Source organism: Protopterus annectens, chromosome 12.part0 (genome assembly GCF_019279795.1).
Source record: "Protopterus annectens isolate FY-2018-M chromosome 12.part0, PAN1.0, whole genome shotgun sequence".
NCBI lineage: Eukaryota > Metazoa > Chordata > Ceratodontiformes > Protopteridae > Protopterus > Protopterus annectens.
Window position 1 is genome coordinate 377,145 of NC_056746.1, and position 16,317 is coordinate 393,461.

Below are 16,317 nucleotides of genomic sequence, written 5' to 3' on the forward strand. Positions count from 1 at the left end.
CTTTAAATACTAAAAGATTTCCTTTATACTGATCAAATAAAATGTATTTATAGAGGTTATAAAGTTGAACCTTTGTAGCTTGCTGGGGTAAGCTTAATATAAAAAAATACTTTGGTTTTCTTGTTAAGTATGCCGTTTATCATGCTGCTTCAAGATTATATCACTGAAGCACATTGATGCTCGAACTCACACAGCTGCTAAAATGTCACAGAGAAAGGCATGGCTTGAACAAATATATTTTAAAGTAAATGAATTATAAAAAAAATCACTATGAAAATGTCCAGTTGAAAGCGAGTTTCTTCCCTGTCATGGCTTCCTGATGAACAGCAGGTACTATTAGGCAAGCGTGGTACAAAGTGGGTCAATGTTTAGGTCTGAGTCTGCTTAATAAATACAACTAGGATTTCAAACAATTATGCACAACATATTACCTGTAACAACTTACATCTGAAGATATGAATATTTGTATGTTATAGCAAAAGCAGTCCACTTTGGACAAGACCAGAAAAATAAGTTTTACAACATATTAATTGCAAGAATGACGTTTGTACACATACTGAGGAAAATGGTTTGGAGCATTAGTATCTCACTGAAAAAAAAAGATAGATGGCATAATGCCAAAGCCAGTTTACCTTAAATCATTGCATGTGCAATTTTAGATATAATATTGCCAGCAATTATTTACTTTTGGGAAATTTCTCCTTTCCTTGTGTTGTTGCAACCTTTAAGTAGGTGGGTATGTATATATAATATATTGAGGATGTAGGCTTTGATTGTCTCCATACCAAAATAAAAATAAAAATAAAATAAAAACAAGGAAAAAAAAGGAGTTTTCACCATTTTGAATTTGACATTTGTTTCATTCTTATTAGAGCAATAAGCTTTCAGGAGTTGGTCTTTCTGGTAAGAACTACAAAGGTGCAGAGAGCACTGGGCAGGATTCACAATGGCTTGCGGAGTAAAATGCAGCCATCGCGGTCAGGAACAGCTGAATGTGCGTGTAAAGAGAGCTACAGCAGCTCTTGCAGGACGGAAGTTAATGAATAATTACCTCACTTGCAGCCGAAGGCATGCAAATGGGAGTAATTGTGATCAGGAAGCAAGCGTGCCCGTGTAAGAGCCCGTGTTATCTGCGAAATGTACTCAGTTGATCACTGGTACCATTATAAATATTTCTAAATAGACCTTATCAGCTCAAAATAAAGGTTACAAATGTCCCGGGCAACATGCCAATGGCCAAATATCCTGGCCACTGGCCGCTGATCTGGAAACATAAATCTTTTTTTTTTTTTGGCTGGCTGCGCTATAAACCAGAAAAATAAAAAAAAAGAATTAAACTACAAATGTGGGTTTTATGCTAGCTGTAATTTACAATGGAAGGGAATAGCAGGCTAAAACAACATGGCCACGGTAGGGTTGCTAAGGGGGAAGCAGGTGTAAAATGTATAACTAAGCATTAGTAGGCAGTCCTATGTAAATGAGTGGTAGGATAGTCAATCGTACTGTTACATTGAAAATGAGCACATTCCGTGCAGTGTGGGAGTAGGATAAGGGGAGTAACAGAGTGGAATGGGTGACATCACAGGGGAATGTATGAAGGAATGCAGCTCATTTGGAGCACAGTGGCATGTGAAGCTGTCAGTCAGATATCATAGAAGAGGTGTCAACAAGTAGACATGGGAAAGCCAAGAAATGGAAGGTGTACTGGATAACACCAAAGAAGTTTCTTGCAGGCGTGTGCATGCATATGCGCTCTGGTGAGCACGAGTAAGCTAGGTGCATGCGTGTAAGTGTGGTCTGCATTTAAGGCAAGTCATGGGAGCCTGTTTGACACCTTGTTTGCACTGGTGTGTGGCGTTTAGCAGACTAAGCGAGATTCTAGTCCGTCTAAGCATGTTAATGGCGCGTGTTAGCCACTGTGGCGTGTTTTTTGCTGGTATGAGCATCGCTCCCCTGAAACAGAGGAAAAGGAAGCATGGGAAATGGTAGGGCTACATGGGGATTACTGGGCTGGCAGGTGAAAACAATCAGAGAGAGGCAATTACACAGGCAGAACAGTAGCCAGCCAGCACTTAAACTCTACTGCAAGGCAACGGTGCAGAATGTTTCTCTCAAAGAACCTGCAACAGAGGAGTAGCTATTAAAGTGAAAACTGAAAAAGCTTCCTCAGACCAAAAAATACTAGGGGCTACCATAGCTGTTATAAGGAGACATATACAACTTGCTGAGGAATTGGTGACTATGCAAATGCTATGGACAACCCGGTAGGAGATGGAGAAAGTGTATTACAGGCCCGATTCACCTACCAGGGTCCACATGAGCTGGAGATAGGTGGGCTATAGGTGGGACCAAGACCTCCTGCAGCAAATTGTTGAGCTGTGCAGGCCATGCCACTCACACACAGAACCAACAGAGGAACCCATCAGTGCGATAAGGTATGTGTTGGCTAAGATACTAACAGCCTTAGGTATCTTCAAGAACCGACTGGTGATATGATAGGATATCACGGGCATCCAGCATCCAGGTACTGCACCGGTTCCTGGATGCCATGTCCTTTGTCAGCCGGTGGTATCGCCTTAGCCGCATATCGTTTCTCCCGGGCCTCCACTGAAAACAGGCTCATTGGAACCTAGGCGGGACTTTCCCGTTAACCGTGATACAAATAAATAATAAATTTTCCCCAATTCCGTGAGTGTTGGCCAGCAATATCGTCTCTTCAGCAAATAGCGGAATACCACAGGAGTAGTGGGTGCAATAGACTACGCATATATTCATCAAAACTTTTTCCAACTGGTGGGTAGAGATGAGGCCACAAAACAACGCAAAGAACTTCCCCTCCATCAACTGCCAGGTTGTGTGTGATGTCAGGGCATAATAATGAATGTGTGAGCTGGCTGCCCTGGAAGCTACATGATTCCCTGCATATCTGGCGTCTGATGCAGCTGCCGCAGACGTTTGCCAATGAGGATGTCCACATATGAATTCATGATAGAGAGTTCTGGCCTCCTTTTGGGAGCCGTGGCTGATGACACCATCAGAAATGCACACACCTGAACAAGGCATCATAATAGAGCTGCGCGCGACACAAAAGTACAAGTAGAGTTTCAGGCTACTCAAATCCACCCAGTTCTGGTGCCCTGGACACATCTGGTGGGCATACAGTACTCACCAACTTCATGTACCCAAATTGTCATGGTTGTACTATGCTACAAATATGATTCTATTAAAACAGCTGCAGCAGGACCAGCATAGGGCTGGGCCGACAGTCCCCACCATTGCCAAGCCAGTCACAGGCAGGCGTGACCGGAGGAACAACCTGGAAGCTGACCTGCCCAGTGAGCCAGAGGTGCCCAGTATGCCTTAGCCTTGGCAAATGCTTAGCATTATACTTTTATACACACTAGCTCAGTAAGACCTAAATTATACCTCTCTCTGACTCACACATATAGTAAAAAGGGATGCCTAGTTGACACAACCTGCTATCAAACATACAGGGATTGTAGTATGTGCATCAACATTATTCACGTCACCACCTGAGCATGATTGCCATGTGTTAAACAATGTAACACACCATGCATAGTATATGCAAACTTGATGACCCTGACTAACTCCTACCCTCACCAAGCATGATGCCACAATATGAAGACAAGATGATCCAGGTACAATAGTCAAAGGTTCAGTGGGTACAGCCTGGGATGACATACAGGCAAGACACCAATGCTCACCTGCTGGTGAGTAGTTTGCCCATCAGTCTCTGGCCTTTTGGATACTGTCAAGGCTGTTGTCACCCCCACTGTGCCTTGAATGGAGTGAGCTCAAAACACAAACCACCTATCCATAGGTATACAAGGGATAAGAACCTGCTGAGTCATACCCAGTACCCAGAAGTCCAAACTGCAGGAATGCATACAGTCTAAAATCCCCTCAGCATGGAGAATGGTGAGTATCTGTCACTTGAAAACTGGGTCCAAGGCTCACAAGAGCACCCCTAACTTTTCTGGAGTTACACCTCCTTTGCAGTACTTTGCTAGCCCCAAAACATGGAACAAACTACAAAGGAGGTGACTAGCAATAATTGTAAGGATAATCACACCTCCATGTTGGTACATACAACAAACAGCATGGACTATCATGGTCAAGTAACAATGTATTAAAACTACTCAGTTTGCAGCCTGCTACGAACTACCCTCCTAACACCCAGGAACACACCACATGCAAATTTTGAACACAGCTGGAAGCCCATCCAAGCTCTCAAACAACATTATATTGGGTGACTGAAAATACTCAAACATAGACTGGGAGCATTATTAGCTCAACACCCTAGGCCAAGGTTCCTAGAATCCATAAACCAAAATGCTCAGGAACAACATACCACTCCCACAGAGGGTAAACATACTGGATGTGATAATCAAGTGGGTGCTCTGGCGGTGGGAGTGCATCCTCACTGGGTAAGATCAGACTGGGAGGTAGTACTTGACCATTCACATCCTGACCTGATCCCTGGCCAGAAAACCACAGTGAAAACATGTATAAAGAGAGCGTGTAGATCCATTAAGGCCCTGTGCCTTATGGAAAATATGGGCCACCTCAGAACCCTTTATAAATGCATTCTATGAATTGTCAGGAATGCATGGAATGTCTAATTCAAATAGGCCAAGGGCCCAATACCATACACACAGGCATCTGGTTGTGGTGGACCTAGCCGTGCCAAACCATGCAAGAGAATGAGAGCTTCTACATGATGAACAAACCCAAAGGAGTAATCTCTGGTCAATGCCGATAAAAAATATGGCCACTCATAAAATCCACTAAAGACCAGCTACAACAAGGTTTGAATCTCACGCTAGTCTTGATATTACACTTTTATGCTTTAGAACAACTTTCTCCCAAAGAAATACAAATATGTGAGAAGATGCAGGCATTTGTATGCAAACGGAGGCTGAGCTCTCTCGCTCAATTGCACATCCAAAACTAGTCAGGAGGAGAAGGTAGCCACACACACCACAAACCCAGTCTCACATGGACACATCCACAACTGCAAACCAAAGACATAAACACTAAAAGCATTCCTGGAGGCTCTAATTAAAATCAACAAATTAACCCAGGGCCTCAAGAAGCAGACACCAAGCAACCACTGCCTCCAAACATAGCACCTGCAACACATAGTACACAAAGTCGGGGTGTACCAAACAGTCACAGCCCGTGGGACAAACAACATGCCTGATACACCAGCAAAAGGTGGCTCCATAGTCAGACACACTGATGTCCCGCTCAACAGACTGAATTAAGGAAAGGATACAGTAAGCTGCCTGTGACTGCTAATCAACCACATAAACACACAATACCTTGAGTCACTCCAAAACAAGTACAAATATGACAGGTGGTATATTCTATTCTGGTGGCGAGGCCGACTTGAGATGTACCTCCCTGGACTACATGAAAAGGAGTCATAGAGGAGCTCTCCAATTATGTGAAGCCAGGCCGGTATGACTCTGACCCTGAGCAGCATCTACCCTCCCACAAGAATGATGCCACAGTACAAACACAGAATGATCAGCTTTAACAATTGTCAATTACTGAATTGTCTTCAAAGGATCCAATGTCTGTCTGCTTGGGGATGTCATGCTTGACAAGCCATGCTGCTTGCCAGGGATGGCTTGCACCTATCACCCTGGGCACCTGGATATTGGCTAAGGCTCTTGCCACCTCCATAGTGCCTTTTGTGAAGCAAGACTGAGAGACAAACCACCTCCCTGAAAACATAGGGTGGAAAAAACATGAAATTGTGCTCAATGCAGAGTTTGGGCCTCAAGATGCATGTTCTCGGGGCCTCCCCAGTGTGGAGAACACCGATGTATGTGCAGTGAGAGCCTGCATCAGGGCTCCAGGGAGCACCCCAGCACTACTGGTGCCTGTATCTCTCTTGCTTTTATTTAAAACCTGGACCAAACCACAAAGGAGAATTATCATATTCAGCAAAAGATACCCCTGCAGCGGGTTACTGACAGTGCATGAGCATCAGGAGTTCATCATATTACAGCTAACCATAGGCAAACTGCTGTACAGTTTGTGGCATTTCTGAATACATCCTCTCAAACCCAAGATTTATAAGCCCTTCCTGAGAGACACTGGAGGTATAAGATGTCTCTCAAATACCAAACAAGGTATACGTTACCACATGGGTGGTAATCTCTATGCGTAGGGTAATCAGGGACCTAGGACACAAGGTGGACAGTAACCTCTCATGTGACCTCACATTGCCAACATGGCTAGAAGACCTTCTATTGGCCTGCCATCTTTGAAAGTTCACATCTACATCAGGGGCATTGTTGCCCCTATATCTCCCTTATCAGGCCCATGGTGGGTACAATGCCTTGTTTGGGATGTACCATGCCGACACCTGCAGCAGTTGAAAGGCGTCAAAAGTACCTCACCAAAAGAGGATGGTCTCAAACATTTGTCACTTATGCTGCCTGGCTGACGACACCCCAAGCTGTATCTGGTCACATATCTCAAGCGATATTATACTTGATGTACAAAGGCCATATCCAATACTGGAGAATTAATGGACATGCTCCACCTCAGAAAATCCAAATCACATCAGAGCCGTGAGCAAGAGATGTCAACCTCAGCACATAAATAGCTCCGAGGATGCTGGAGGGACAGATTCACGCCCAGAGGCTCCACACTCTGGAACAGAATCCACTTCATGTTAAGCAGAGTCCCTCCTGACTCTCTTCAACAGGAAGTCTTGCCAAGTGGATGGGAGATGCGTGGAGTTACACTGAGGGTCACTTGCTTGTGTCACGTCTGGGCAGAGCTGATAAAAGTAAACCTAAATAGAATATAATATTCACATGGCAATGGGTGGCTGAAAGCCACCGCACATTCTAGCTGGAGAAGCTTATAAATGCCCTGGGGCAGATGGCCTAGTATGAACCTATGAGCTTCGCGAAGATACAAATTGTACAGGACACTAAGGATAATCACAAGGCTTTCTTAACTGATGGTACAGAACCTTGTTGGGAATTCACGAATATGCTCTGAATTACCAAATGTACAAACAATACACAAACCCACACACATTGCCAACATCCAACTTGGGTTCAGTACCAAACCCCCCCCAAAAACATACGCAAATATCTATCCCAGCAGTGCTGGCCCCTGACATTACAGATGCTCAGGTAACAGCCAACATCTCAAAGCAAACACACAGCATCAGTAAAATTTGAATGGGTATCCTGGGCTGTCATTCAACATGAAAAAGAAGAAGATAGGAGCGTAAATAACTTTCTGCTCAATTTTCAGCCTTACTACAGGATGTATGCCAAGGCGGTAACCCCATGGTAATTACTCACAAAGTGGTGCTGAATGGATACACAAACTATCACCTCAAGTCCTGACAAGCTTGGTGCAAAGGCATGGAAAGGATCATCATGGTTCAGAAATAAAGATATTGGAACCTACAGACACTGGACTACCAGCGCTGGCTCTTAGGCAGATCCTTGCCCTTAAGCTTATCATTTAACTCATTTAGAAACAGTCATCAAAGGCCATTGATAGAGATATAGTCACACAGCCTATCTGGACCTTACCAAAAGCCTTCTAGCAATACCCCGTGTTCATTATAGATAAGCTCACAGCTTAAATATAAGCCCTATGTCCAGTAGATGGGTTACCAAACCAACCCAAGACAGAACTGCTCAATGCTGCAGCCATGTCGGACTACAAACTAGCTACAACTGGCATCCCTGAGCTACAGTCCTGGGACACTCCCTTATTTGAGTATACTCTTCCCATAGTACAGGCCAACATGGAAGGGACTGTGTAGAACAAGTTTGCAGAGGACTACAAACTGGGCACCATATCTGACCCTCCAGCTGACACAAGCATCCTACAAAAGGCACATAGAAACAGACAACAATTGCCAGGCATGTCATCAAGCCTAGTGCAGAAAAGTGTATAGTCATCCCCTGTGGATAAACAGTAAGTGCCACCAATTACCACATAGGTTTAACCCATTAGGTACTTTAAGTAATAAGAGACCTGGCGTTACACAATTTGATAGATATATTGCATTTGACAACCATGTGGCTGTAGTGGTTACAGAAACATACCATATACCCACCCTAATCATGAAGGTAGTCAGATCTAGATCAGAGTCATGGGTGCACTCTTCAGTCTCATCCTTCATCAGCCTCACGAAATTGAGTACAGCAATGGCCCTGTGGTGCTCAGCAGACACACTCCAGCAACTGGAAGACCCCAAAGAGTACCTCACCAGGAGGATCAAGAGCTCGAACAGATGCCATGTGTTGCCTGATTAAACAAACTGCAGCTCCACACAATTGCCATACTGCCTGCCAGAGCAATCTGTGCCTGATGTATAAAGCCATGTCAAGCTGGAATCAATGAACGCACACCTTGTACAATCTACAGACGCCAGTGAGCTATGCACATGAGAGACCTGAACCCCAGCACTGACGCCCATAAGACGCCCAAATTAGCAGTGATTGATCCATAAACAAAGCTCCCTCCTCTTGATTAAGCTCAGTACAGGTTATGCCAGAGGTCCTCATTGACTCTCCTCCAAGAGGTCTTGATGAGTGGATAGAATGGTAGGTTTACCCTGGGTATCCCTGTTATGTCATGGAGTGAGAGGCACAGTATACTAACCTTGAGAATATGTCATGGCAAAATCAGTTACAGTGTGTGTTGAAGGACAAACACACTCTCTGACTAACAGTAGAAATAGCCTGGAGCACATTGCTAGTGTTTGCCAATGTCACCCAAGTTCCAGAATACACTACCAATGTTGGACAAGCCCTGGTTTAAGTAGTCATATCAGACAAATGCAACATGGTCATGTTTGCACAACTGGCCATAACCAGTCTGGTGTGCTCACTATGAATATTTAAAGCAGTTGTAGGACTGAAACCCAGGATACTGTCCACCACAGTGAAAGTACTGAACCAGTACACTATCGACATTACAGTGTTTGGTCAGTATGAAAGGATGTTGACAACTGTGTACAAACTATTCCGCCTACAAACCCTGCAGGCTGGTATCCTGGCAGGTTCAGACACAAAACAGTTGGGCAGGAAGTGCAACATGACTCCCAACACACAACTACTCGTCATGAAATATTGTTGGGATTCACACACAACCACAAATGTGGTGGACTGCGAATTTCAACATATGGAAAAGCTCACACTGGGCATGCTCGCACACTTTGATAAATAGGACATATGTCGGGCAACAAGCCATGGAAAGCCTGAACTGGGCATGCTCACACATACCGACCATGTCTCAGTTTAGCAGATTCAGCCACACACATATCTAGTATTTGTATGTGTTAATCCGGAACCAACCCACAATACAGCAATCTTACCCAGTGCACACAGTTAGAAATGACTACAGAGACATAAGTTAAAGCTATTGGATCCCTCTCATATTCAAACATCTTCCACAGATACACAAGTTGTTCATGAAACAGGGAAAGCTATGGCAATAAAGACCTGCAAAACAGTTTATCAGCAACAAATGTGCATCGAAAATTAAACATATGGGTGTAGAGGTCAATACTAGGCTGTTTGCCCTAAAGGGAATACAAAGCAGCCAGAGTGTAGCGTCTGCCTCCCCAGTAGTAGGCCTCTGTGCTATAGTAGAACCAGGCACCATTTAAGGCTAATGTGCTGTTACTCTGTGAAAGGGACACAGTGGAGATCCCAGGGGTTGGTTGCAATGTCACATCCATGTGGCTGGTGTTTGCTGGAGAGGTTGACAGACTTATAACAGCTAGAGGCTAAACCATTTTGAGCTGAGGAGCCTTATCTGCAGTGTCTGGACAATTTCACTAATCAACACTTTGACATGATGAGTTTGAGGACTGAAGTGCCAGGTACCAATACTGTTCGGAATTATCCTCCCTCTGAGATATTGCTCACCGTGTAGTCCCTCAACTTCTATTTGTACAGCTTATATGGCTGGGTGTACAGACCTGTAGGTCTTCTGTTGTGGAGGAGTCATGGTTTATTTGGGATACTTTAATCCAATGCAAACTTTCAGATACTCATAGAGTACAATTGTCCAAGGATTATACCCAGAGTGGCTATAGTATCCCAGCATGGGTCATGATCTTCCACTGGTCTTCTGGGGTGTAAAGTGCTTTTGATAAATACTTTGTTTGCAGTGACTTCCCTTGCACTGGGGTGGGGATGGAATATGGATGTCCGAGGGAAGTTGGGTATGGTCAGATAATAACAATGGTGGTCTACCTCTGAATTGGAACAGAGTCCCCATGTTTCAGATGGTCAGGTCCCAATATGTATTCCCCTTGTGGCTGTGGTGGAAGTGGTCCTGCCACTTAGCACATGGATTCCTAAATTATATGTGGCTGGGGTGATGTTGTTGAGGCCTGAGTAGTTCCCCACAATATACTGTACCTAGCGTTAACCACTATTATTAATTGTGTGAACCTTCATATCCTACACTGTTCCCAGGAAGCAAAATTAATGTCCTGGATATGGGGAGGGTGGTCCTGAACTGGACTGTGTTGTGTGTTGCATGTCCTTAATGATCAGGCATGGTAAAACATAACCTGGCAGTGCTTTGATGTGCATATCTGACCCTGAAGTAGGTGGCTGTTAATGCATATAAATGCTATCCCTAACTGACATATAGTAATATAGATGCACATGCTATAAAAATAATGATATTACGGCACCTTATAAATGTCTGCAGAAGAACAGATATCAGTAATTTGGACCTTAACTCCGATGTCGTCTCTCTCAAATGCTTCTGGTTAGGTAGGGATTTCAGATCCTGCAAGTACAGTTTTGGGTGAGGGGGTTAGGTATAAATTCTGTGTAGAAGAAATATCCTAATATGGCAACTAGAAAGAATTTTCATGATGCATTCCTCTTTCTAAACACTGATGATGTATTTTCCTATAAGTATAGCAAGAAGGAAACTCTAGGTAAATACCCAAATAGCATGCTCCTTCTGAAATGTATACTCAGAATGTCATAACATAAGGTAGGTAGAGGTTTTGAATCCTGCAAATGCTCAGTAAATGTATGTAATATTGTTTGGAGTGAAGAGAAGTTAGTGTGCGTGTGCAATTCTGTTATTGAAAGAAACGGCGTGTCCCTTTTGGCAGCTAGAGAAAGAACACACTACATAATTCACATTCACTCTTTCTAAACACTGGTGATGTCAGCACTCTATAGAAGTATAACGGGAGAGGAAGAACCTCCCAGTAATGCACAAATAGCATTGCTCCTGCTAATGCATACTCTCCTCAAAGGTGTCATAACATGGGTAGGGGTTTGAATCCTACCAGTACCCTGTGTTTGTCTGTCCCCTCAGTTGTCCATATGTATTGTGGGGTGGGCCTTTTAATATTGCCATAGGTGTAATGGTAATGTCAATGCACACACATGAGGTATGGGTCAGTGCCATGGCCATATGTGCCTTGATGAAGCCGATTTCCCATGTCTGAAATACTCTGTGAATACGTGAGAGTTTGCATTACAACTTTATGACTGTATGGTTTTCTGTGCAGGGGCTGCATTTGGTATGTGGAGCAAATTTGAGGTGATGTGATTGTCATCTTACTGGGGGATACACTTCTGAGATTATTGGAAACGCCCTTAGTCCACATGTTGAATTTGATGATGTCAGGTGCGGCATTAACACACCCTCTTGTGGGAGTGGTAACAAGTTGTTCCGCTCGGTGGTGTGGTTGCAGGGCCTTTCACCTAGGGTGTTGAAATACAGTATGCTCCCAGTCTATGTGTGGGTAAATGAAGTTGCTGGCATATTGTTGTTCGGAACCTGCAGATATTCATGTATTCTTAAGTGGTGAGTGGGTTACCTGGGTTTTGGGAGGGTGGTCAGTAGCAGGCACATGAACTGGAAGTCAATTTAACCCACTGTTGGATTCTTTGCATGTGGATAGTCTGTGATGCATCGCACTGTGGCAACAACCTGGGAGATTGTTATAGAGTTCATGGGTTCCATAGGTTCATACTAAAGGCTGTCACCCTAGGGCATTTATAAGCCAAACCGAAGTGTGTTGGCTTTGCCAGTTAGATTAATGTTGCTGGATACCCAGCTACAGGATACAGTATAATTGTGCCTCGTGCAACATTAGCCCACCAAGGCGTCCACCCGAGGTGCCTACAATCCCCATCCATAAACCATGATTCCTCTTGAAGGTCAGTAGAGGACTCACCTTTCTTTCCTGGGGCTGGGATTTTGTTAGATGAAGAGAGCCCTCTGGGTTATGAGTCATCCCTCCAGCGTATCCTATTCGATCATCAATGCGAGGACCGACCTCTCAAAGCATAAAGCTGATGGGAATTTGATTTTTCTGGGAATTTTGGCCGTCCATTGCCCTGGGTTGGACGTGGCATTATAAATCTGGCACAGGAATCGCCACCTCTGAAGCAGTGACATACTTGCAGTGTGGGTGTTCTCTTAACCAGGCAGCATATGGCATCTGTTTGAGCCACTTTGATCCTCTTGTTGAGGTACTTTATTGGTCTTTCAAAGTGCTGCAGAGTGTCTGGTAAGGTAATCCAAAGAGGTTGGCACTCAATTATGATGCGATGAGGGATGAGTAAAGGCATTGACTCCCTGATCTGATCTGAAGTTAAGTGGGGCTATATAAAATGGGCAACACCCACCAACCACTTTGTGGTCAACGTGGTCATCAAATTGAGAATTTGTAACTTCAGTCCCCATGTCCCTAGTACTTCTTCCCTCGTAAATGGATTACCGCATGTGGTCATTTTGGTAGCCACTTTGTTTGCCAGGGATGACTCGCCTGGCGACCCAGCTTGAGGCCTGTGAGCACTTGCACCAGCGCCAGTTGTCGAACCTGTGAGGCCCTTTTTGGAGGATGGTTGTGTCAGCTGGGAGGTGTGAATTGAGTGCCCAGTTTGCAGAAGTCATCTGCGGGCCTGGTCAAACCACAATCCCTTCAGTGTCAACCTGTACCTTCAAGACATGCTCCATCACCCGAGAACCAGGGGGAGGTCCCAGGACTATGCCTTGTGGAGACCACCCACCCAGCTAACTGGTTTGGGGTCTGACATGAGCTCCAGCATTCTTTCATATTGGGTTCTGTCAACTGAAACCAGTTTGCAACCTCTAGTGACTTTTGGGGGTGTATGTTCCAAGCTGGTGACTTATCTATAATGCCAGTGGGGTAGTATTATGCTCCTTAGGCTTTGGGGTCAGGCCCAGGCTGTGGCCAGTTACAACTACTGTCAATGGCGCCCGTGAAGCTGGGCAAAGAAATCTGTAAGTTGTGAGGGCAGGATCACCCTTGCCAAGAGTCACCGCTAGGTAGGACTCAGTGTCTATGAGTCCCATTATCTTTATGTATGAGGTCCATGATGATCCTTCCATGGCTTTTTCGAGACCAGAAGCTGATGGGCTGCTGAGGCCGATAGTTTCCAGGATCAGTTTGGGGGCACCACAGCATGGAGAGGGACCCACTGTTGCCTCTTTGGGTACATAACCTGTAGTAAGGCTGAGATTGAACAGTGAACATGTTTGGGTTTTAGCTCATCTTGGAGTTCATATAGGATGCAGCCGGGACACGAATCTGGTCCCCGTGATGCTGTGTTGGCTGCTTTGGAGGCTGCCTGCACGAGCATCCTGAGATGTCAGGGGGCAGCAGCACTCCTGCTGGGGGATAGATATTTGCCCTTCTGGTGGGGAGTTTGTGCTGAACCTGTCCAGCTAGGATGTTGGCAATGTCTGTAGACTACGGTGTGGTCTTTTTTGTGTTTGGACTAATTCTGAGCATATCTGGGGAATTTTACCCAGATTCCTAACATAACTGAAGAAAGCCTTGGTAGTTATCCTTAAAGAGTGTCCCTCTAGTAGCATTTCATCTCTCAAAGCTGTCCTTAGACAATTTTATGAGTGCCCATAGTATTATTTTGCTAACACTGAACAGAGATGCCTCCCCTTTTTGGGTTATTTCTCTATCATGGCTTCCTCTTCTATTCTATAGTTTGGTTATGGCTGTGGTCCACCAGATTGGGGCGGATCTGCCTTTGTAGGATTAGATTATAGTTTTTATTTGGGATTGCATGATCCATGCATTCCTGAAGGTGTTCATAGAATGCATTTATAAAGGATTCATGGTCTGAATATATTTACACCACAGGCCAGGGCTTTGAAGGATTCCACCTCAGTTTTTGAGAGGTGGAGTTGCTGTGAAAGTTTTACACTGTGGTTTTGTGGGCAGGGGTGGAGTTGGGATGTGACTATCCAGTGAATTAGTTTATGGTCTGATCTTACCATTGAGAATTTTGCTTCACCAGGGTCTGGGAGCATAGAGTCCCCATGTTGGTGATGAACAGGTCTATGTTTCCCCTCTTGTGGGAGTGGTAACAAGTTGTTCCCATAACGCATTTGAATGTATAAATGCTAGGAACCTTCAAACTAGGGTGTTGGAGTTAGAGTAATTCTCCCAGTCTGGGAGATTGGGTAGTTGCAGTCCACCAATATAATGGTGTTTGGAGAAAACCTTCATATTTCCAGTGTTCTCAGGAAGACCAAGTGAGGTTTCCCTGGGTTTGGGAGAATTGGTGTGTGGAACTAGGGCTTTGGAGAGCAGTTTTACCACTGTTAGTTGCATTGGTGTCTCTGATGCTTCATGTATTGCCACCAACCACAGGTGTGTCCTCTTCTTTGATGATATTACTCCCCTCCTGTTCTGTTTGATTCCAAAGGATTTTGGGGCCGACAAGCATGGTATGAGGTATAACCTGCCAGTGTGCGGGGTGCTTTTGGGAGCGAACCCAGGATTCTGTTACTGCTGAATATTGGTATTCTCCATGCTAAGGACAGTTTCAGTGCATGCATCTTGAGGTTACACTGCTGGCGTTAGTAGCATTACTATTAGTTTCCTATCCTTGTGATACCTATGGAGTGGTTTGTCTTTGAGGCCTTGCCTAAAAAAGGCACTATATGGGGTAACAAAGCCTTTGCCAATATCAAAAGCCCATGGGTGACAGGTGCAAACCATCCTAGCAAAGCATCGTGGCTTGTCAGTATGTCATCCAAGGCTGACGAGCATTGAATGACACTGAAACTTAATGGTGTTGAAATTGATCATCTGTCTTCATATTGGCATCATTCTTGGCGAGGGGTAAGATGCTACTCAAGGTCAGGGTCATACCAGCCCTGGGCCCACATACTCAGGAAACTCCCCTCTATGTCTCTTATCATGGTCAGGGAGGTATGTCTCCGGGTCATTCACACTGGCATGGACACTGAGTCATGTTGTACATGCCTTGGGATGACCTGTGTGCTTATGGTATGTGGCGGATCATAGTGCCCGACAGGCATCTCACCATGACGCTCTCCGCTGTTCAACCTGGTGAGCGGGACATCAGTATACCTGATGATAGAGGCACCTATTACAAGTGTATCAGGTGTGTTGTTTGTATGGGCTGTGACTGTTGACACTGGCTTTGTGAGCTATATTGATTTGCCTGCGTGTTCTGTTCTGGGAGGTTGCTTGTGTGTCTGCTTTGGAGGTGTCTGCTGCTTAGGCAGAATTTTATTTAGAGACTCTGGTATGTTTTCATTATTGTTTATGTGTTTGGATTGCTGTCATTAGTAGGTCTATGTGAGACTGGAATTGTAGTGACTGTGGTTTCCTCCTCCCTGACAGGTTAGCCAGTACTGAGTTGAGAAAGCTTAGCCTGCAGTTTGGCTATATAGTTTGCATCTCTCACATGTGTTGCAGAATTTATTGGGAGGAGAGGGTACATCATCTTTGTATATGAGGCAGTTGTAACATTGCCTGTAGATTCCCAGATTCACCAGCTGGACAGGAGGAGGAGATTGATAACTTGAGCCTTTACTGAGACCCATGCTAGAATAGTATTAGGGAATTCCTTTATAATTAGCACCAACAAAAAGGACAATAGGGAACAAGGTACTCAAGGTGAGTTTGTGAGAGGGTGTAATGCTTTAATTTGTTAGTGCTGGCATATATAGTAGTGAGCAAGTGCCAGGTAACTCAAATGCAAATGTGACACAGGTAACTTAGAAATACAAAAATGACAAGCAGTAGCTTTTCTGTCAAGTGAAACAAGGAAATACGTACGATAGCTTAATGCAGATGCTAGGGATCACAGAAGCTGTAAGCTGCATTTAAGGTGGAATTAGTGTTTCAGGGAAATAACAAGCAAACAAGCATACAAACAAAGCTACATTCAGCAGGCTGGATCTAGTCTATGCTACAACAAACAAGGTGTACCAATTTCAGTAGGACACAGTTCA